Genomic DNA, 21,148 nt, shown 5'->3' on the forward strand with positions numbered 1-21,148 from the left:
TCTATATAATTATAAAACTCTTGGTTTGCTTGGATGCTATCTATCCAGAACATAGTAATATATATATATATATATATATATATATATATATATATATATATATATATATATATAATTACCTTTTTATATATTTCTATATATCTTAGTATTTCTTATCTGCTCTTTCCTCTATTCCCCTTTTTATTTATTTTTTACCTTTTTCTTTTTTCTGTCCTTCCCCTTTTCTCTTTTCTTTCCTTTTTTAATGGTCCTTATCAATTTTGCTTTTGGTTTCAATTTTAGCTGATGGCACTCAAATGATATTTGTTTTTATTTTTTGAAATCATAACTATATATTGGATACAATATAATATGCATTAACTCTATAATAAATACAATATCTGCATACATTAAAATATAATAAAGCTTATTTAATGACCAGGCAACACTGCTAATGGGCATATATATATATATATATATATATATATATATATAAAATAAAAAGCTATAGCAAACATCTAAATGACTACTTTAAATACAGTTCCTGATTTCAAAAAAAGAAAAACCAAAAGATTCATCTGCCTTACTTTTAATGCTAGGTTTATTTTTGGTGTCTTTTCAATTCAATAGAAATCCTCCTAAATTTGCTGATGAGGAGACCGTGCTTACCAAAAAAACTATGTATAATTATTCTACGTGACTTCATGTATACCACAAATAAAAAGCACGGATTTCCGAAACGATCGTACAGATAATTGACTTTGTTGTTGTTCCTTCTTATGAAACTGATTTTTAATTTAATTAAATTTTGATTTTTAAATTTTAAAAATTTTAAAACTTTTAAATTATAAATCACATTACTTAATATATATATATATATATATATATATATATATATATATATATAGTAATTTATAAAATATATATGGCGATTAAGCTACACTGAATATTCGGTGTTTCATCCACTGTAGGATTCCTCAGGCTTATGCGCGAATTCTGTGGTTGTTTATCGTTTTTATATGGTCCTCTTCTATTGAGGATTTAGTTAGCCAATCAGCTTTCTAGTGTCCACCGCACCCCTTCCTATCAGCCAATGGGCATGCATTTTATCGAACAAAGGATCTGTTTTAAAACTAGGTTAGTGGGTTTTTTTTATTATATTTTTTTTGTTAGTTTATATATAAATATATATATGTGTGTACGTACATATATACACATACATATGTGTGATCGTTTATGTATATTCATGTTCATTTAATTTATTTATTTGTTTATTTTCTATTGTTTTTGTTAGTTTTAAAACTATTTTGTATTGCTATCCTAGAGTAAATTTTATTTTGTGAACACGGTTATTTGCTATTTCTCTTCTACAATTTAATAGATGTTGGGGTTCTTTAAAGTACAGGATAGCAAATTTTTCATGAAGGCATAATCTACATGGGTCGTCTAGATGCCTACACGTGATAAATAAATACTGGGAACTCAAAGAAAGCGGACATTCGCCGGTAGTCGAATGGAAAATAATAAGAGAAGCTACACGTGGTAGCTTGTCTTATTATTTTCCATTCGACTACCGGCGAATGTCCGCTTTCTTTGAGTTCCCAGTATTTATTCGCTAGTGTTGTTTTTATACGGTGTTTTTTATTGTTGAATGTACTTTTGTGGTCATAGTATCGGGTTTTGAAATCTAAGGAAGTCTGCCTATGTAATATTTCTTGTTGTTCGGGTTTTCTTTCGATATATATATATATATATATAAGAACCCCCAGGATACGGTGGCCCTAGGATACGTTTTTTTTTTTTTTTCCGGGTACAATGTGGAATAAAAATTTTTTCCGGCCCCTGGTTATGGTATTTATCCTGTCTTACGGTGTTATTTATAATAGTATTTGATTATATATATGTGTATTATATACTGTACTGTATTTTGTTACTACACGATATTGCTGTAATCATTAGTAGTGGAAATTTGGTAAATTGGATTACTTAAGGGAATGGCTCATCAAGAACTTGTTCACATTGGACTTGAAAACGGCCATTTTGTAGTTAGCTGGAGTTATGTGTGCTTTAAAGGTTTTAAAAGGATAAACGTGTTCAATAGCTGACCCTAATTGGGTTGGTATGCTCTGTTAAATATTTGAAGCCAAATATTTTAGAAAAAATGCCAAATTGATGACTATAGCCAAATTTTCACAAACAAAAAAGGCAAATGGTAAAAGCAAAGAGTGTGTGCAAAAATATATAAACATTGATGTATTGTACATGTCATTATTGTTATTTTTTTGTGCTTGTAAAGATTGGTGAGGTTAGAAACTGATGCATTTCATATATATTGAAGAGTATAGCTTCCAAATGCGTCTTATTTATTACGATTGGTTGTGAAAGAAAAAGAAATTACAACATTCATTTAAAAGAAATGTTGCAGGGAAAGAGTTGTTTGCAAAAAATAAGTTTGTTGTATTTCATTCAATAAACTTCCGGTTTTTGGGTTTTTTTTTTTGCATAACAATAAAAAAAAAGAATATATTTGGGATCTAACCTCTTCAACTTAGTCCAGAGTTAACAGCTTCAATATAGGCGTAATCTTTATATAGCATTAATAAAGGTAATGTTGGAGGTTTAAACAATGTTAAATTGGTTGTTTCTCATTCGCCTTAATGTGAACACCTTTTCTAATCTGTAAATAGTCAAATAGTCCTGCGATAAGGCAAACAACGCGCATGCGTTGTTTGCCTTATCGTTGGAAAGCATAACATTCTTATATAAAAAGAAATTATCGTTGACAATTTTACATGTGATAATAAGTATAATAATACCAGAAAATCTATAAATCTTGTCACGTTGCATGCGAAAGATAAGATAATTTACAAAGAAACTTCCGCAGTTTTTTTTTTTTTAGAAATCTTAATATAAAAGACGCAAATATTTGGGAGGTGAAGTCTTCAATATATGTAAAGCGTCAGTTTGACACCTCAATTTACACATAGTGTGTGTAATGGTATATGAACACTATAGCAAGGTGGGGGGCATTTTTTGTTTGTTTTGTTTTGAAAAAGACTTTGTAATATGTCTCTTAGTGACACCGTATTTTAAGTATCCACTATCTTTACAAAGTCACAATTTGTCCATTCATGGAATATTGTTGCCACATGTGGGCTGGTGCATCTATAGGTGTATCAGAATTTTTGGGCAAGTCGCCATTGCAAACATATGATTAAATAGACTATCCATGTCTACAAGCTTATAACAAGATGAAAATGTAATTTCAAACCCTAATTTTTATTTCAATAAAATGAGCAAAGACCAAATTTTAAAATCATAAAAGGTTTGATTGAAAAATATACAATATTTTTTTTTCATTGGTTTTCTTTCAAAAAGATTTTATGAAATCAACAAATTTTAATTGAAACCACATCTAAAAAATGTATATAAATGCCAAAAGATCACTTGCCTATAAAAAAAAAAAGCTAAGCAATGGATGCTTCCAATCTTCATTTATAAGAATTGTCCATATTTATATTTTGTATTCCATGTATTTTTTAAATAAAAGGATTTTTTAAAGCGAGGGTCCCAGAAAATGGCATTTTCACAACTCGTTTCCGCCATTAGCTTAAAGCCGTGTGGCTTCTAATTTTCAATTTATCAAATACGGATGTCTCAAAGGGACATAACTATTTCCAAAACGTAAAAACAACATGCATCCTTATCTCCTTTTTGTATTTTGACATATTTCATTTCAACTACAAAGTGCTCTGTCTGGATTCATGGATTTTGGCGGATTACAAAAAATTTGCTTTACCAAATTAAATTTTTTTTTTTTTTTCTCGAAGAAATACATGAATTTTTGATTTAATATATTTTAATTCTTCTTTATCAAGTGAATTTTTTTAAATATCTAAAAAAAAAAAGAAGAAAACATTGAATGAAATAGAAAAAATTGTCATAAGCGTCCTATATTTACTTGACAATATTTACTTAACATAAGCTTCCACTTAAAATAACAAAAAAAAAAAATCAACGTGGTTTTAAAAAAAAAAAAAGGTTTTACACTTTAGACTTTACAGGTACATTTCCCAAAAAAACACTTTTTTTTTATTTTAAATTAGAATATTTTATTCATCTTTTTATCTTCAAAAAAAAAAAAAATATATATATATGTATATATATATATATATATATATATTAATATATAAAATTAATATATATATTAAATTAATTATTTAAATTTTAATAGACATTTCAAAATGGGGAGGGTGAATTTAAAAAAAAAAACGTTTGTCTAAAATATTATATTTGCTTTATCGGAAAGAGCATAAAATTTCACACTGACCCTGAAAATATCGTAAAAATTGAACCAATAGGAAGATTTTGATAGATTTTTAAAGTTTAAAAATGAAAAAATATTTAACTGGTAAAATTCAATTGATTTCATTACGTAAAAAAATGGCTGCATGAAGGCGCGCCGGCACTTTGTAAACACTGTTTTTTAAAAAATATAAAATAATATTTTTATTATTTTTCAAACAACTTTAATAGTTTATTTTGGAAGTATATTCCATAAAGAAAATAAACAACCCACTTTAAAAAGAGAAATTACGAGTTTTTTTATATTGTATTCGTAGTCTTGTGTTAGGGGTGTCAAAAATTCCCTCAAAATTCTGATACACCTTGTGCATCTTCCATTTAGACAGAGTCCAAAAACTGAATCTCAAATCTTTCACTATCAGCACTATCGGATCGGGCATTGCTGCAATGTTGTATCCATATGCCTGTTTTACAAATATTTTAATGAAATTCATTCTGATGAACTCACAGCATTTGCCCCCCCCTCCCCCTTGAAAATCTCACCCCTCCAATATTGTGATCTCTAGATGCTGGGAAGCCTTCTACTCTAATAGTTTCTTCTCTCAGACTGCTAGACTTTGGAATTCCCTTCCTGTTTCCTGCTTCTCTGACTTTACTAATCTGCAGAAGTTTAAATATGTGAATAGGCATCTCGCTGCTCAACTCCCCACAGTAGCCCCTTACATCCAAGTGGAATCTTGAGAATTCCTAAAATTCGAAAAAAAAAAGAAAAAAAAAAGACTAGTTGTAATCCATCAAATAAATATGACCATGACATTTATTGGGGTGATTTCTATCAGTATTTTGTTTTATTTTCGAGTTTGGAGCTATTCTCGAGACTCCAAGGTGAAAATCTCATGTCCGCTATTTTTGTTGTGGTTTTAACTTTAAACGCTAGGCAGTACTTGCGTTTCAAACTTAAATGCTTTAAAATAAGTTAAAATACCAGAAACTTATTTAGCTAGGTAGAAGATTAACTTTGGTAACATTTGGTCCAACATCGAAGAAGCAGAGGTAGGTTCTGAAAATACATGTCACTCACACACGATTCCCTTTATGATAATCAAACACACAACCCTTTATTATAGAAACAACGTTAACAGTTGTAGTTAAAGTAAACATTTACCAAACAAACAAAACACCGAAAGCAACGAAGATAATGTTTATTTTAATACATCTGCTCAATTACTAATTTATTTAAAAGTATAACTTCTTTCGAATTAAAGACTTTTTTTGTTTTAAGTTGCGGAATCTTTATGAATTGGGATAGAAAAGAACATTTGCCTCAGTCTAGAAGGATTTCTCCTTCACTGACTGAGTGCAGAAAAGACAGTATAGTATCAAAACAGATACTATACTTTGCTCCTAGTCAAAAGGTTAAAAATATTCAGTTTTTTTTTTTCTTTCATTTATATTTTTCCACCAATCAAACCTTTTTTATTGCCAGTTGAAGATTTTGTACAAACGTTCTTTATTAGTTTAAAGCATTTTTAAACACTAGGAACTAAAAACTTGTAAATCACTTCAAATGACTTTGAAGTATGTTAGCACTTAAACTAAGGATAGTATCGTAATGGATGATGAGGTGGGGTGGGGGGGGGACTAAAAACATTACAATTATGTTTGACCAAATACTGGCCGGTCGCCGTCGTCGTCCTGCCGGCAACGGCTACTTTGTTGATGTTTTTTTCTGGACTTTAAAGTTAAGGTTTACGGCTTCCCCTCCCCCCGCCCCAGAAGTCACCCATAACTCATCTTCAACTGCAAAGACCTTAGTAGGTCTTGTAATAAAAACTTCCCATTCAGTGATAAGGAAGTTTGATAGGCTTTTTCTTTTAATGGGGGCTAGCTAGAGGTCACATTCACAGCTAATGGACAAACTCAATGGGCTGTGTAGCTAACTGTGCCAGTGCTACCTTTAACTGCTCTCTGTTTCAAAACAGCGACATCCTGTTTCTTCCCTGATCCATTACTATCCGTTCCCTGTACTAAAGAGAGAGAGAGAGGGGGGAGCTGAATTGATACTGTTTATTTTTGATACAGCGGTCTCTTTTAACTAGCCTCCCTCCCTCTCGTTCTCTCTCTCTCTCTAACACACACACACACACACACACACACACACACACACACACACACACACACACACACACACACACACAAACTACTTCCTCCATTTCAATCTCTTTTTTTTTTACTGCTTATTTTTTATACTTTTTTCTTTGCCCAACTTTTATTCGTTTCTTCTTTTTTTGTTTTATATATTTTTATTTGATCTTTCATCCCTTGCCGCTATTTGCCTTTGATACTTACTAGACCCCCCCCTCACAACACACCAAAGATTTTGCCTTCTTCAATTAACCTCCTACCCATCCTCTTTCCTTGTAGTTAGCAAACTGATATTTTCAAATCAACATCTTACATTAATTTCATCCTTTAAACTCTTTCTCTCTCTCACTCACTCACTCACACACGCATACTTTATAATATATAAATTTATTTTTTATGCTTATTTATTCAGTCATATCTTCAAAGAAAAGTCATTTCCTCTTTTCAAGCTATTCCTAACTTTAAAGCAAACTTTTTTTTACCCACATAAGTTAGAAATGAGGATCAAGCCTAAGGAGAAATCGTTTGTGCTATATCGTTTCCAAATTTCTTCTTTTTCTAAACTTATATTTCGTTTTAATTTTATCAAAACAAAGAAGAAAAAAAGTATTTTTTCTTTATTTCGTCTTGACACGTACACACACCACAGATTGTTTTTAGTTTATATTTTTGGGCGTTTGAGATTTTTAATTTCTTCAACTTTACTCTCATCAACATGTTGGGGGGGGGGGATATCCATGGGCAGTGAGTGATTCATTTAGTTTACTGCTTGAAAGCGATAACATTTTGAGCAATTAATTTAAGTTTATTTATTCGGCCCTTTGATGTTGCAAAACCGAATTAATTGGGAATTTGAAAAAAACAAAAACAAAAAAAAAAACAAGTTGTTTTCTTGTCTAGTACACAATTTATATGATTTGAAGTCCTATCTAAAAAGAAACAAACATATCTTCTAAAGTTAAATTTATATATTTTTATGGAAATCAATCCAGACAAGGCATAAAGCCACTTGATTTAACGAGTTGAAGTATTACTTTACATTTACATATTTACATATTAATTTACATTATTCCCTTTTTAAGTCCTTGAATTTTGACTTTTGCCTTGAAAAATCCTTGAAAACTAACAAAGGATAAATTCTGTTCTCCCCTCTCCCAAAAGCAGCAATTCTTCCTCCTTTGCCTGAAACATCGCTTAGAAAATATGAGGACTAAAAAATAAAGGAAGTGAGTTATGATGCTACCGAAAGTAAACCTACAGTCCACTTTCCATTCTCCTTTTTTCCAAAATTTAAAAATTGATTCCATTCTTTGGTTAAAGCCTATCAACTCCCCCACCTTGCCTCATCCCACCAATTTTATAAAGTTCACCATTTTTTTTTTTTTTTTTTTTTTAAATCTCTCCACAAAAAGAAGTTATTAATTATCGGTTGCTTAAGTTTTATATATTTACTAGCAAGACCCATGTACCGCCGTTGCCTGTTGAAAATATGACCCCAATCCAGAACAGCTATGGTGATACTCCCCCCCCCCCAAATCTTTGATTAGCTAATGTATTATCGCATGTGTAGCAGTGTCAGAAATTTCGTGAAAATAGTGAATAATTCCACCCCATCTTTCCAAGCTTATAACTCCTCGAAAAATGTAATTCAAGCCCTAATTTTTTTTTTCAATTAAAGGAGTAAGGACCAAGGTTTTATTTAAAAAAAAAACAAAACAAAACAATGTGTTTTTTTTTTTTTAAAAAGGTTTTAAACTTCGGACTTTACAGGTAAATTTCTAAAAAACTGATTTTTTTTTTTGTTTTAAATTTGAATATATTATTTATTGACCTTTTCTCTTCAATTTGTGATATATAAACCTATTAAACATAAATTAATTATTTACTTTTTAATAGACATTTCAAAATGAGAGGCGTAAATTATTCGACCTCCTATCTTTCTAAGCTTATAACTCCTCGAAAAATGTAATTCAAGCCCTAATTTTTTTTTCAATTAAAGGAGCAAGGACCAAGGTTTCATTAAAAAAAAAAAAAAAAGACAAAAAGAAAAAATGTGTTCTTATAAAATAAGGTTTTAAACTTCGGACTTTACAGGTAAATTTCTAAAAAACTGATTTTTTTTTTTTGTTTTAAATTTGAATATATTATTTATTGACCTTTTCTCTTCAATTTGTGATATATAAAACTATTAAACATAAATTAATTATTTACTTTTTAATAGACATTTCAAAATGGGGGGGGGGGCGTGAATTTAAAAAAAACGTTTGTCTAAAATATTATATTCGGTTTATTGGAAAGAACATAAAATTTCACATTGACCCTGAAAATATCGTAAAAATAGAATCAATAGAAAAATTTTGATAGATTTTTAAAATTTAAAAATTTAAAAATATTGAGTTTAAAAATTTAAAAATATTGAGTTCGGAAAATTCATTACTGTTTTAAAAAAAAAATAAAAATATTTTTATTACTTTTAAAACAACTGTAATAGTTTATTTTGGAAGTATAATCCATAAAGAAAATAAATAACCCACTTTTAACAGAGAAATTACGAGATTTTTATATTGTATTCGCAGTTTCGTGTTAGGGGTGTCAAAAATTCCTACAAAAATTCTGATACTGCTATCGCATGTGAGTCATGTAAATTGCTGACTATGCACAAACAGCTAAAAAAATATTAACACAGATAGATGGTGGCAGTTGCTAGTGATAGTCATTCTCAACTCAAGAAATGCGGCCAAAATGAAAGCATCTGGAGTCCACTGTCTTGTATTGTCTGGCAGTGACACTTAGCAGAATCCACTGACTGTCATTGTTGGCGCTAGTGGTTACTGGCGATTAATATTGTTTTAGGGCGGTTCATGATGGTTTATATTTATCACTGTCATTCAGTGGCGGTTATGACTGTTACTTGCAGTAACTGGGGGATAGTGCTTTTTAGGTGTTTACTGTCAGTTGATGATACTGGTGGACACTGTCATTTATTGTTGTATTGAGGCAGTTGTTTGTTGACAGTGGCTGCCTCAACAACTCTTTGTCACAGTCAAGTGTTGGTGAATTTGCAGCCATGACAGAGGTACTGTTCACTGCGTTGGTGTAGATGTTATATCACGTGTTTTGTAATTATGCAGACTACGGTCCGTGCCATAATTTATATCTGATGTTCAAATCAAATTATACTGTATATGGTAAGTATTGTTTAAATAATTGATAGGTGTGTCTCATGTTAAGACTTTGTCAATAAATAATAATGTTAGTATTTCAGCATGGTCCATTTTCTGCATAATACATTCATGTTTAAAATGGTAAGAACCTGAATACGATCTGGCACAATTTGTAAAAGTATATGGACTCTAAAAAAACTTTTTTTTTTTTTTTTAAATATTTCTTAAAATGCCCAATTATGTTCTGTTAATGAAGGTGAAATCCTGCGCAACATTGTGTCAGTCCGAAAGCCTTGCAAGAAAGTCAAAGAAATGGCAGGAAAAAAAAAAAAAAAAAGAAAAAACAAAGAATGGGAAGCAACGGGTCAGCCTGTCGTTTTTGTTCTAGTAAGAGGTGGTGAAGAATGCCTGAATCTGGGTAATGGAAGAAGATGATCAAGACGAAGAAGAAGAATATTCTAATAATCAGTGTAGCACATAGCTGTGTGATCGATGCCATTTTATTTAGCACTTAACTCTTCAAAAAATACTGTAAACCAATATTCCCTTATTTCGAGAAATGCAAGTGGGCAGCCAATAAGAGATAACCTGGAAAGTCCTTGAATTTTGACTTTTGCCTTGAAAAATCCTTGAAAATATTTATGGCCAGTAAAAATCTGTGAAATATTAAATCAAAATAAATACTATTAAATTATTTAAGTATTAATAAAAATACCATTAAAATATTTAAAAAAAAATTAAATTTTAATGTTGGAAATTCACCATTGGAAAGTCCCGGATTTTTTTTTTTTTTTTAATTATTGAGGGGCAGGATTCAAATCTCCGTCTGTTTTTGCTCTCATTTATAATTTAATTTGGTGTGAGGCACAGGAGAGGAGAGGAGAGGAGTTGCAAGTACCATAAATAAAGATGATACCCCCCCTCTAAAAAAAAAAAAAAAAAAAAAAAAACTTGCAGAAATTTGAATTTTGTCTGGAGAAGGCCTTGAAAATCTTTGAAAAGTCTTGAAAAGACATTGAAAGTAGACGTTGAAAATTTGTAGGAACCCTGGCTATTATTCATATATAAAAAAACAAAAATAAATGACTAGTGCTATGACAACAGCATATTCTTTTCATTGTTTTGACTCTTGAGTATATACCCAACGCAGTTAATCAACTGAGAACCACATTACTCTATATAAAAGCATATAAGATATCAACGGCTACACACTCGAGAGTCAAAACAATGAAAAGAATATGCTGTTGTCCTAGCCCTATGAATGGACCCCCCATTGTTTTTAGTTTAAATATAACACATGATTTGATTTCCAAGTGAAATAATTAAGATCCAGATGATTGTGTTTATCTTATTATATGCATAATTGTTTCTCCTTATTTACCTCCCTTTAAGGCAAAAGTTAAACATTATTTTTAATTTGGGAAGAAATTCAGCTCCCTCAAAAGGACACTGAATTGGAGCAAATATTTTTCACCTCCTTTAACTGAAGAACATTTGAATTATTTATTTGCAAAGAAAATATTTTTTTTTATAAATTAGACACAAGGCCATTAAAAGTGTGGAATAGAAGGGGGGAAGGTCAGAGGCAGTCTATCCTACTCTTAATTAAATGTATTTCATTCATCCAATTCATCATTTGTCCATCTGTCATTTCAGCATACTACACTTTCATCCTAGTCTTTCTGGAGTTTATTAAACTTAATTGAGTGGAACCTTTTTTATAAACTAACCAGAAGTTAGATTTGATGACATGCAGCGAACAATGTAACACCATCTAAAAAAAAATGTCTCTCAATAAAAATGGCAAAAGCTAACACATAGGTAAAAATACGACTTTGACAATGGAAAATTAGAACCGTTCGCTAAGCTGCCATTTCCCTTGTTTAAAACAGAGCTAAGCCCCTTAGCTTTAGTTTAAAAAAAAAAAAAAAAAAAAAAAAAAGTGGGTGGTTTCATTGGTTTCCATGGCAATAAAAATATGGGAGGGTGAAACAGTTGATCATCATCATCATTCAATTCCGGGCAACGCTGGGTCTCCCTGCTAGTTAAAAATATTTCATTTTTGGTGGTGGTGGTGGGTGGGGGGGCTTAGCCCTATTTTAAAATAGAGGAAAGAAAGCTTAACCTACACTTCCGGAACGGTTATTATTTTCCGTTGTCAAAATGCCATTTTTACCTATTTATTCGTTTTTTGCCATTCTTATCGGTGCTATTTTTTATCTAAATTCATCAAAAATGAAAGCTGTGCTAAAAAAGGACCAAAAACATGCCTAACTAGATGTAAGCCCAAGCAAGAATGAGAGAGAATATCCAGTTCTAATTTTGCATATGGATGAAATTAGATATGTTTTGGATTTCCTCCGAGGTCATCTTTTTTGTTGCTAGTATCATTCATGGGGATATAGCTGTAATATGGTACAAGGGATGTATAACTCTGAATATAGCGAGCCAATACTACTAAGCAAAATGCGCCTAGTGTTTTTAATTTCCTAAAAATTTAAAAAATAATCTTTTGGTTAATTGAACAGCAATAAGCTTTTATTCATAAACTCTGCTTGTGCAGAAATGCAATGTATTGAATATTTACAGATTGAGACTTAATCTTTATTTAAAAATTGATTTTTTGTTACTTTTTTGATTTTCTTTGTTTCAAAAGAGAAAATGATGGACAAATTTTGAAGACAGATTCAAGTATTAATCTGTCTTTTATTGTTAAACAAAAGATGAGTCATATCTACATTTTGTTCTAAATTCCTGAAATGAGGAATTATGATTTGAGTATTGTTGTAGTTTGTCATTTAGAATTTAAGGGATTTGGTGACAAATTGAAATGAATTGTTTGCTATTAGCAGAAAATTAAAAGATAAACTGAAAGGAAACTGCATTGTAAAAAAAAGAAAAAAAAAAAAAGCTCACAAGAAAAATAAATGATATACATAAACAAGTTTACAAGTTCACATCACAGGACATGCTAATGTTTCGGACAAATCGTCAGTTAAAATCAGAAGTCCTCGTCAGGCAACTTGAAAAATGGTTGCTTTCCCTAGAAGAAACCAGTCAGCAAATGAAAAGAAATGTCGCCTGATGAGGACTTGAGGTTTTAATTTATAATCTGTTCAACACATTAGCATGCCCAGTGTCCGAACCTTCTAAATTTGTTTATATTAATAAAAATATATTTTCCTCTTTTATTGAGCACTCTTAATAACCTAATTAAATTCATGTTATCACGCGTTAATACCTATAACCTGAAGTGTGTGTGTGTGTGTGTGTGTGTGTATATATATATATATATATATATATATATATATTTATTTATTTCTACAAACATTATTAGCTACATATGTGCATACATGTTTCTGCAGTAGCTCTTTTCAAAGATACCACTTCATCAAGCTAAAAAAATCATTTTCTAAACCAAATTTAAGGCAATCCTTTTCTATAAAAGTTTTTTTTCACTTAAGAGAAGATGGGCTACAATCAAATTTATCACAAAATTACCTGATGTTATCCATGTACTTTATGGTTGTAGCAAAAGTGAAAATCAAAATCAAAATAAATATTAAAATCTTTTTTGAATATTAATCAAAATATTAGTTTTTTGGTTTATTATCTCGTTCTTTATATATCAAATTTTATTTTTAAAACTTGAATTTTGTTTGGAGAAGGCCTTGAAAAAGCCTTTGAAAATAGACATTTAAAATCTGTTTGAACCCTGGAATATGGTGTGACCAAAGCCAGCTTAAGAAGCCTATAAAACTACCTTGGAGAGAAGGCATTATATATATATATATATATATATATATATATATATATATATATATATATATATATAAAGCTAAACGTCCGTGCATGTGTCTGGTCACGAATAGGCTCCTATATGGTTGACTATTATAGAAAACTGATCACATATAATAATAGCAGATGTATCGAGACACAGGAATGGTTATGTTTGATATGACATAATGATGATTGATTAAAATTGTGGGGTCTGTGTACGCGCCTGGTCAACAGAGTATGGAAATAAAAAAATTTAAAAATTAAAAAAAAAAAAAAAAACGTTTACAAGTGTTTTTGATATAGATGTACATAAGAATACTTTGATAAGTATGTTTTAGCTTAAATAGGGATGGTATGATAAAATTGTGGGTTCTGCATTCGCGCCTGGCCTCCATAGAATGGAAATAGGCACAAACTTTAATAAAGACTTTTCATATCTATCTGCTTAGGTATACTTTGATAATTATGGTTCAGTTTGAAGAAATATGGTATAATAAAATTATGGGGTGTTCGTTCGCACCTGACCTCCATAGAATGGAAATATGTCACAAAGTTTAACAAGGTTTTTTAATATAGATCCACAGAATATTGTGATAAGTGTTTCAATGTGAACAGGTATGGTATAATAAATTCTGGGGTTTATCTATTTTATTTTTACTTTCATCATATTTTGCTTTGGTTTTGATACCCCAAAATTCAACCCTTCCTTTTCATAACCTATCATACTTTCATAAATCAGAGTCCATTTTCTGTAGGCTGTTTTTGAACCCAGTCAATGACAGGTACTTTTGCTAGTATATATATATATATATATAAAAATTCAGATATCTGTTTCTAGTAAAAGAGAAAAAGAACAAACTTTCTCCTGTTCCTTGATTGTGTGTACTTAAACCAGCCCTCTAGTTTGCATGTAACCCTTCTTGTCAACCAACCATCAAACCATAAAACTTCTCCAGGTCCAAGGGTTGCTGGTACTTGGAGGGGGTTGGATCATAACCATAAAAACCAACCTAAAAGGACCATAAAACCCCGAGTTTGATAAGAAAGGAGAAGTCTACAGATCAAAGGAGTGAATGCTGTCTTTTTCTTATGCTTTTTCTCAGAGGAGCCCCTGAACAGAAGGGGCCTCCTACCTCTCCCCTCATACCATTTTCTACCATTCTTTGATATCTCCTCTGGTGGATTTTTTATGAGCTGAGCAAAGTTACCCTACTTGTTCTTTTAGAAAAAAAAATAATATACAATTCTTAAGATCTCACATATTTTGGTAATTGATATTTTATTTATGGTGTTCAATGAGTAAAAAGGGAAATAACAAGAGTATGAAATTGTTTTTATTAAGGGGGAGGAAAATAGATGAAATAAAACCTAGAAGAGGTTGGACTTCTTTCCAGTCTAAAAACATTTGGGGCATTATCTTTTCAATTGCTTGCTTCTTGTATATAGGCATTTTATTATACTATAAAATAGATGTTTCCTAGAGCTTTTAGTAAAAAGGAATTTCAAATAAAATGAATCTCCTGTACACTTCCTGTGAAGTGTTGTTTAGTATTGTTAATTTGCTAAATCTGGAGATTTTGGTGGAAATCTAGCTTCTAAAATTTGGATCTAGCAGCATTTTTTTTCTCCTGTAAAATCTGGAGATTTTAATTGTCATCTTAAAATATAATCTGGTTTTCCTGTGGGAGATGTCTCTCCTATTTCTGCTTGTTTTCTTTTGTTTTTTTGCTCACATGCCCCTATTTACGGTCATTAACAATGTTTTTTTTTTTTTTTCTTTTTTTCATGGGGATCACCACTTATCCAGGCCCGGAAGCCACTCGGGGATAAGGGTTATTTTGTGTAAATGGGATAATATCGTATTGGAGATTTGATAAAGTGTCTTACTTAAGGGGGCGATTAATCAGGAATTTGTTTATGTTGGACTTGAAAACGTCCAAGTTGTAGTCAGGTGGGAAACAGGCAAACCGAAGAGAATTCCACAGGCGTGCACTTCTCAGAAAAAGCTATGTTCATGGAATCTACGTTTTGATTTAGGCACAGATATAAAGAGTGGGGGAAATTACTGATAGTGGTTTTAGCTAGACGGGTGTTTATCATGAAGAATTGGCGAGGCGGGACCAGAGATTGGAGCTAAGACAAGCACTTGCCATAGAAATAACGATAAAACAAAGACAGGCACGCAACGTCTCTTCTGTGGGAGAGAGGTTGCAGGGAAGAGAAGAGAGCATCCCCCACTAAGCCACAAAGTCTATTTTGTACTTTGTCAAGGTAGGATAGGCTGTTTTTTGAAGCTCCAGCCCAGATGTGGCAGCAGTACTCCATCTTTGGACGTACTTGGTTTTTATAGAGATAGAGAATTGCATCAGTCGTGAGATATCTTCTGGGGTGGTAGAAGGATCCCACCATTTTCCCAGCGGCTCGGCCAACAGACTTGATATACGTGTTCCATTTCAGATCAGGAGTAAAGGTCAAACCCAGGAGCTTGTCAAAACATGAAGCCTCCCCAAGACAAGAGCCATCCATTTCAATTGATGCTAGATGAGGAACAGAGCATTGATGATGTAAAGTTAGGAGCTTGGTTTTAGACGCATTAGAAGTAACCAGCCATCTCTTCCCCCACTGAACCAAGCGCTCAAGATCAGAGGAGAGGAAATCAGAGAGTGCTTTGTCATTTACAGCTTTAGATGGTCGTGTCATCAGCATAGATGTCAACGAATGATTTAAGTATGTGTTTTGGGAGATCATTGATGTAGATCAGGAAGAGAGTTGGGCCCAGGATGGACCCCTGTGGGACTCCAGCATTAATACTGTGGGCCTCTGATTGCTGCCCATCAACCACTACTCTTATGAGCCTATCAGAGAGAAATGATTTGATTATTGAGAAAACATTTCCAGTTATACCGTAACTGGAAATCTTATGAAGTAGGCCCTTATGCCAAACCTTATCGAAGGCCTTTAATATATCAAGAGCAATTGCCCTAGAAAGGAAGCCTTTGTATAGAGATTCACTAATCCTATGGGATATAACTGTTAGCACATCAGTTGTAGATCTAGCAGAACGGAAACCATATTGCATGTCACTAAGGAGGTTATTTCTGCTGAGGTGTTTGACTACTTCTTTATTTAATATGGATTCCAACAACTTACTCATGACACACAAGAGACTTATTGGTCTGTACTGAGAGGGAGATGACTTATCACCTGAGTTCTTAAATACAGGGCATTCTGACGAGGTTTTCCAGGCTGTTGGAAAGCACTTCTTAAGGCAACGCTTAAATAGTTTTGTAAGTATGGGAGCAAGTTCTGGTCGAAGCTTTTTCAACAGTATAATTGGGATGCCATCAGGGCCAGTTGCTTTACTGGAATCAAGGTTCTTGATTAGTTTGGCGACCTCACGCACAGATATTTGTATGTTGGATAGTGTGTTGTCTGTTGTAGGAGGAAATATGGGGAGTTGATGCCCTTCATCGCAGAGGGTAGAATTAGCCACAAAGTTCTTGGCGAATAGTTTGGCCTTGTCTGATACTGACGAGATGACCTCAGGTCCATTGATGATAGTTAGGATAGAACGCACGCATTTGTTCAGGATCCTGTTTGCTATTTGCCAAAACTGGTGGGAACCAAGCTGCTGCTCAGCTACTTTGGATTTAACGGACTGAACATATAGCTCTCTTGCATGTTTTATTACTCTTTTATAGTGGTTGCTGGCAGTCCTGAAATCAGCTTTAGTCTCAGTACATCTATTACGTTGGTAGCTATGGAAAAAGTGATTTCTGTGCGCAATGCAGGAGCACATTCTGGAGAGAACCATGGCTGGCTGTTAAGTTTTTGTTGGAATTTTTTGGATAGTATGAATCTGTCCATACCTACAATTAACCATTCGGTCAGGTCTGATACTATAGAGGATACATACTTTTTAAACATGGAAAGCAGAGGTAGATCAGATATAAATGTACGGAAGCTATCCCAGTCAGCCATAGAGTATCGATATACAGTACAGTGGAGAGGTACATCTGGAGACTTATTGTATTTCATTTTTATCTTAACTGATATAACTGTGTGATCGGAGGATCCCAGGGGAGATAGAACAGAACATGAACATAACTTAGGGGAAGTTGTGAGAAAAAGTCTAGAAGGCTTGCATACTGACCAGTAGTATGGGGCACACGGGTGGGTTTGTGAACAATCTGAGTGAGGTCATAGGCAATGGCAAAATCATGACAGAACCTTCCCTCATCATTTGTCTTATTTGAGTGGGTCAACCATTCCACATTATGTACATTGAAGTCACCGCAAATTTGAATGGTAGCTAAAGGATGAGCAGACAGGATGAGGTCAATTTTCTCAGATATACCTTAAGGACAGTAACCCCGCTGTTGTGGGGGCGATAGAGGGCAAATATAAATGGGGTGGTGTAAGCAAGTGCAACCCGGAAGCACATATAAGATAAATTAGGGTCTTCTCTGGAGATATCTCTACTACACGGGAAACCATCTTTAATGTAGCTGTATGTTCCATGTCCATGGCGATCTTGGGGGCCAGATTTAGATGTTAAGTTAGAGTATCCTTCTATTATGAACTTATCTAGGGAAGTGATCGGCCCTATGCCAGTTTTGCTTAGAAAGAGTAAGTCTGGTTTCATCTCCTGTAATTGAGTCTCAACCTCTGGAAGGTTGGAACGTAGACCCCTTATGTTGGAAAAGGAGACATGGTAGTAGGGGTCTACATTGGAGGATGGGGTTTTAGGTTTATCGATGTTTTTTTTTGGGGGGGGGAGATATTTCAACATATTTCAAACTGTTATAAATTATTGCGCAAAATAATTAAATTAAAACAAAAAATCATTTTTTATTTCAAATCATTTATTCAAGTAAAAATGCATTTTTTTTTTTATTTGATTACTAAATTTTAAAAAATTATTTGTTTCATAGTATTTTAATGTTCAGTTTTTATGGTATTTTTGTTTATTAAATTGTTAGGTAATTTACTAGAATAACTTTTTAAATTTAGTAATTTAAGTAAAAAATGGAATTTTTACTTGAATAAATAATTCAAAATAAGAAAAATTATTGTTTTAATTTAATTTTTTTTTTATTGTGCAATAACTTATATCAGTTTGAAATATGTTAAACAAACAACAAAAAAACATTGTTAATGATCGTTTTGGTAGAAATAAAAGTCCACTAATGTCGGCCCGTTGCTATGAATTTGGAAATAATGTTATTATTTCAGCGCGGTACCAAAATTACATAAGACCGTGTTTTCTTTTCTGTTTCGTAATAACATAAGAATTGTTTAAATTAAATTAATTCTTCTAAATAAAATAAATGCTTTCTTTGATAATACGTAAGTGTTTTCTTTCTTTTATTTTTTGTTTCGTAATAACACAAAAAGTGTTAAAACCAAGGTATTTTTTAAAAGTAAATATATGGTTTCGTTTTTCGTGTCTTGACTCAGTGATCAAGTTTATTTTTTTAAAACAAGAGTTAAAAATAATTTTTTTTAAATATTATGGGATGTGTATTCTCTTTTAAAGACACTATCTTCAAGAACGGTCATAAAATGTGTTTTCAATCAATATTTATTCAATAAGGGACCAGTTTTCCTACCTAGCAAAAAGGGGCGAGTTTTTCGGGTATAAGTTTTCCTAAATTCGTTTTTAAGTGTTGGTGACCACGGCTTTTCAGATTGTAGAACCATGGTAATCTCGACAAGACAAGTAAAGACGGTAGTTTCCCCATTGCTTTCCGTTTTGATTATGGGGTGCATCACCCCAGTGAGTTAAACGCGCCCCCAGATACCAACCTGGAAATTTCTACAACTCAGCGCAGTACATACAGCACTTAGCCTTCCGAAATGGTCACCCATCTGGTACTGGCCAGGCTCATCATTGCTTAACTTCGGTGATCTGGCGAGAACTGGTGTGTCAACATGATTGTGTATGTGACGCAAATTTATAATAATAATATGCTAAGACCATTTCATGGTCATATGCACATTGTCACGATTCACACTTTTTTTTTTTAATGGAATCGTTCAATAAAAAAAAATAATTATAAAACAATTTCATCCAATGTCACTGAGTTGAACGGGAAACTAGAACTAAAATATACTACTTGGCTTTTGGGCTAAGATCAAAGTGTAATATATGTTCTGTACAAAGATGATACCATAATATTGTGTGGTCGGCGTTTCTGCCTGAAGTTCATAGAATGGAAATATATTATAAACCTGTACAAGGGTTTTGGAGCTTCATAAGCTGATATATATTTTTTGGAGCATCCATAGAATTGAAATAGAAATATGTCACAAACTTTTAAGCATAACAGCAATATGCAATAGCTGAACGATACAACTGGAATTTTCACGGATTTTGCAAGTCAACTCTAATAGAAGAATAGAGTAGTTTCACATATAATTGATTTGGACTTTATTGGGTAACAACTGTCTGTGACACATAATACCGTGAATCTGCCTCCCAGCTGACTACAACATGGTCAATTTCAAGTCCCACATAAACAAGTTCTTGTTGAGCCGTCCTCTTAAATAATCAAATCCTACCAAAGTTCCACCATTACTGATCGCTGAGATGTTTAAACCCCCCCCCCCTTATTCTCGAGTAGCTTCTGTCTGGCCCTTGATAAATAGTAAAAAAACATATGTTCTCTTGTTTCGGGTGTGCTGATTGATTAAACTAACTTTAATAAATTTGCAATATGAAATTCTTTTGAAAATCAAAATGGAAATAATTTTATTTTATTCAAATTACTTTTGAAGTCTCTTCAATAGAATCTACAAGTGTCGTTCTAAAAAGTAAAGCCTATTTTTTTTTAACTTAAGCTTTCTTAGTCTTATACTGCCAATATCTGCAGCAGAGATAAAAAAAAGAAAATTCAGGTTATGAATACACAATTTCAGTCACAACAATACGATTTGCAATTCCTTCTGATACATTTAGATAGAATAAAAAAAAATGTGGGAAGCATTACTTTGGAAAGCCCTTCATATTTTCAATAACATCTGTATTTGATCAAATATTCTTAATAAGGGCTGCTGCTATATGCACTTCCGGTGTTCCGGATGCATAAAACGCAGAAATCTTAAGAAACTGATTTTGTCATACACTTAATCAAAATGTGATAATACAAACTAAATTGTTAAAAGAAAACATGAACTGAATATTTTTACATATCCTCGTCAACATTGATCAATTCATCTTCTGTCATGGTTAGCATTCATGTTAAAATCAGTCTCGTGTATTGATTAAAACACGTATACTTCTACAGGGTGTCTCAAAATCATCTGATATATTTGTTGATGAAAAAAAAAAAACAAAGAAAATATTTTATTTTTTAAATGTACATAGAATGCCATTTTATTTCAGTTGTAAATCGGTCAAATGTTTCTCATCGTTGGGGTTTTACTAAATATGTATGATTAAAAATGATATACGATCATTGTATGACTAATTACCACTGCTGCTGATTAAAGCAACTTTGATACAGGCGATCGACTGGGTCCGTCAGCGTAAAATATCGTAAAACAATCTTGTAATCCTGTATATAATATTTTGATTGCAGAAATTACCCTCTGGACCAAATTATCGTAGATTTGCATCAACAGATGCAACATACAAATTTATTATGTCTAAACTATTACCCACCATCCTATGTAACCTTTGCATACCATTACATACACATTCAGTCATGATATTAAAATGCTACATTCTATCTGTGGAGACAACCATTACAATTGCAACATTATATGAGGAA

The 21,148-nt window shown here is 32.3% G+C and overlaps 1 protein-coding gene across 2 annotated transcripts in view; it reads left to right on the plus strand.

Moving 5' to 3' along the window:
- LOC145280220 (VWFA and cache domain-containing protein 1-like) overlaps positions 1–21,148 on the plus strand; it is a 335,274-nt gene that overhangs the window by 154,935 nt on the left and 159,191 nt on the right. The window lies entirely within an intron of this gene.

This window comes from Euprymna scolopes, chromosome 7, assembly GCF_053919585.1.
Source record: "Euprymna scolopes isolate OS-2025 chromosome 7, ASM5391958v1, whole genome shotgun sequence".
In the NCBI taxonomy this organism is placed as follows: Eukaryota; Metazoa; Mollusca; class Cephalopoda; order Sepiida; family Sepiolidae; genus Euprymna; species Euprymna scolopes.